Source organism: Nannospalax galili, unplaced genomic scaffold (assembly GCF_000622305.1).
Source record: "Nannospalax galili isolate Female #2095 unplaced genomic scaffold, S.galili_v1.0 scaffold701, whole genome shotgun sequence".
NCBI classification, from domain to species: Eukaryota; Metazoa; Chordata; class Mammalia; order Rodentia; family Spalacidae; genus Nannospalax; species Nannospalax galili.
Window position 1 is genome coordinate 106394 of NW_008344990.1, and position 3643 is coordinate 110036.

Sequence of the window (3643 nt, forward strand, 5' to 3'; positions counted from 1 at the left end):
TTTCCAAAATGAAGGGTAAGATATGGTCATCAATATAGAATCATTCAGAACCTGAAAGAGATATGACCACAAATAAACTCTCTACATCACATGATAATTAAAATACCAACTTTATTGAACAAAGAAACACTATTAAAATTGTTAAGATAGAAATATCTAATTATTTACAAAATCTCATTGAATCTAAAGTCTTATTACAGTAGCATGGTAACTCTAGGCACAAAACATAAAGATCAATAAATATTGAAATATACATTTTAAGGCCAGGGTTCCAGTAGCAATGGATGCTCTGGATAGGGTCCTAAACCACAAAACAAAATGGGCCAAGAGATTCCTTGAGAAGAGAGAACCCAAACTCAGTGAAAACATTAAAAATGTCATGTTGATAAAAGGGGGGAATGCAAATGCAACTGTAACACAAGTACTCAGAGATGTGTATGCACTGAAGAAACCATATGGAGTTCTATATAAAAAGAAACATATTAGAAGACCATTTGAGGATCAGATATCACTGGAGTTATTTTCAAAGAAGTCAACTTTTTCTTTATTCAAGTTTGGTTCCCATAATAAAAAGTGACCACATAATCTGGTAATAGGTCATATGTATAACTACCATGTGCTGGATATGATTGAATTAGGTATTGAGAAATTTGTATCTCTAAAAGATATTAAGAATAGTAAATGTCCTGAGAGGACAAAACCCTTGTTAATATTTGCTGGTGGTGGCTTTGATATAACAGAAGACTACAGAAGACTCAAAAATCTTCTTATTGATTTCTTCAGAGGCCTCACAGTATCAAATGTCTGACTGGCTGGATTAGAGTATGTTTTGCACTTCACTGCACTGAATAGAAAAGTTTACTTTTGATTTTATTTGTGTATTTGGAGTTTTTTTTTTTTTTTGAAAAAGTAAGGGGTGAGACAGGATCTCACACTACAGTCCAAGCAGGCCTCAAACTTGCCAATCTTGTCTCAGCTTCCCAAGTGCTGGGATTGCAGGCACGTACCACCATACCCAGCTTCTGTATATTTTTATAACATAATTTATTACGTATTTTTTAAAACTTCTAAAGGTGTGTGTGTGTGTGTGTGTGTGTGTAGTTCAGAATACAACTTTGTGAAATTGGTTCTCGTCCACCTTTGTGTAGGTTCTGGGAATTGAACTTGGGTCATCAGACTTGTGCACTAAGTGCCTTTACCCATTGAGCCATCTTGATGGCCCAATATGTATATTTTAAAACAAGGTCTGTCTCACCATGTAACTCCAATTGACCTGTAACTCACTTATATAGACCAGGCTGGCCTTAAACACAGAGATCTACCTGCCTCTGTTTCCAACGTGCTGAGCTTAAAGGTGTGTGCTACCATGTCCAGCTTATGTTGTTTGATTGAATTTTTTTGGAGACAGGGTCTCCCTGTAGCCCTAGCTGACCTTCTACTTGCCATGTGGCTTTATGTCTCAGACATCTACCCTGCCTCTGCCTTCTGAGTTCTGGGATGAAAGCCATGAACCACCGTGCCTGACCTTATTACTTACTTATTTTTATGGACAGTAACAAATTGGTAGTTTAAAATGAGCGTCTTAACTCCGCTGTTGGATCCAAGTATGCTGTTTCTCTTTGATGTGATGGCCACCCCAAACACTTTTGGTGTTTGAGAATAAGGAGGAACAACTGTGGGTGTTCATAAAAAAAAAAAAGCCTGGATACAGTGATGCTGGACACAGGAACTTCTGAGGATAATAGAAAAGAATGAAGCCAGGGAGGATGAACACACAGGCAAAGCTTTAATGGGAGGGGATTTTCCTGAGGGAGAGGGATTACCACACTGATAGAGAGCAGGCTGCCTCTGAACAAAAAAGGAAGGGGAAGCTTTATTGGGGTTGCTGGGGTGAGCTGGAGACTAGTAATTTTCTATTGGTCCTAAGTGTGGTAGTTTATTTAAACAGCTGCAGCTTTGTGTGTATGTGATGATCAGAAGACAATTTTGTGGAGTCAAAAAAGTAATAATAATAATAATAAAATACATACTGATTTGTGGGCAGGTGAGATGGCTCAGTGGTTAAGAGGACTGGCTGCTCTAGCAGACAGCCCAAGTTCGATTCCCAGCACCCACATGGTATCTGACAACCATCCATAACTCCAGATCCAGGGAATCTGAAGCTTTCTTATGTCCTCTGTAGTCATTGCACAATATGGGTGCACTTACATATGTGCAGGCAATATACTCATACACATAAAATAAAAATAATAAAATAGTTTTTAAAAAGAAAAATGTATTTTAAGTATTTAAAATAAATAACTGCAAGCATGATTAACATTTTAAATAAATTTATCTGTTAAAACTGAGTGAGAAATAAACACCTTCCTACATAAGGATGCAATTGCATAGAGTCATGCAACTGATGACCACTAAGACAGCATTGAGAAAGACACATGAAGGACTCCTAAACTCAAAGGAAGAATGAAGACAATAACAAACATGAGACCTCAGGGGACAATATGAGTATCATGAGAGGAAGAGATAAACGAAACAGAAAAAGAAAAGCATCAGACACATTCAGCCTAGTAAATTAGGAAGCTCCTGATATGAACCAATAAGTGTGATAGAAAAGAAAAAAATAGTATATGAATGATATAGGAAAATGAAAATTACAAGGATCAGGAAATCCTTCTAAATAAAAACTAAAAGTAGCTACTCTTAATTATCCAATTAAAAACTAAAATATATCTGATATGATTAACAATATCGTACAGCAGTATTTTTTTGCCACAAAACACACCTAACTGGGAAAGGTACACAGGAACTGCAAATTCATGGATAGAAAATTATATACACTAAGGAAGTGAGAAATATTTTTTGTCATTTGACACTAGCCTAGTCAAACTTAGGAATAGGGAAATTCAACTGAAGGATTTCATACACCAGATTGGGCGGTGGATGTGTCTTTGAGGCATCTTCTTAATTGCTGATTTATATGGGAGGCCACATCCCACTGTGGGCAGTACCATCCTTGGAAAGGTAAACCTGGGGTATGTAAGAAATGTAGCTAAGCAAGGTGGGCTACTAAGCCAGTAAGCCACATGCCTCCATATTTTTGCTTCAAGATTCTACCTTGAGCTCCTGCCTTGGCTTCCCTTGATGATGGACTGTAAGATATAAGGCGAAATAAACCCTTTCCTGCAAAAGTTGCTTGTGGTCAGTATTTTATCACAGCAAGGAGAAAAAGCAAGCTAATGCAAAGAAGAAACTGAAACAAGCAGGAATATGTATGGTTATACCTTACAAAGCAAAACACTTAGTCAAAATTATTGAAAAAAATTTAAAGAAGACTATATGTTAATAAAAAGGTTGATCAATCAAGAAGATATAACTGCAAATATATATGAACCAAATATGGATGCACCCAATGTCATAAAACAAACACCACTGAAAATAAAGAGACAGATAAAATAATGGTAAGTGACTTTAATATTATACTCTAACTAATCAAATGATAATCTATATCTAAATGATCAAAATAGAAATTTCAGACTTAAGAGTTCAGCATTTGTTATTTGGTTTCATTTTTCATTTTTATTGATTTTTATTGAAATTCATACATTATGTTTTGATCATATTTAGACATTTTCCCCTCTCTGCA

At 35.9% G+C, this 3643-nt stretch overlaps 1 pseudogene; it reads left to right on the top strand.

The window, feature by feature from the left end:
• Positions 1 to 280: 280 nt before the first annotated feature.
• LOC103740587 lies at positions 281 to 2072 on the top strand (annotated as a pseudogene).
• Positions 2073 to 3643: the final 1571 nt, after the last annotated feature.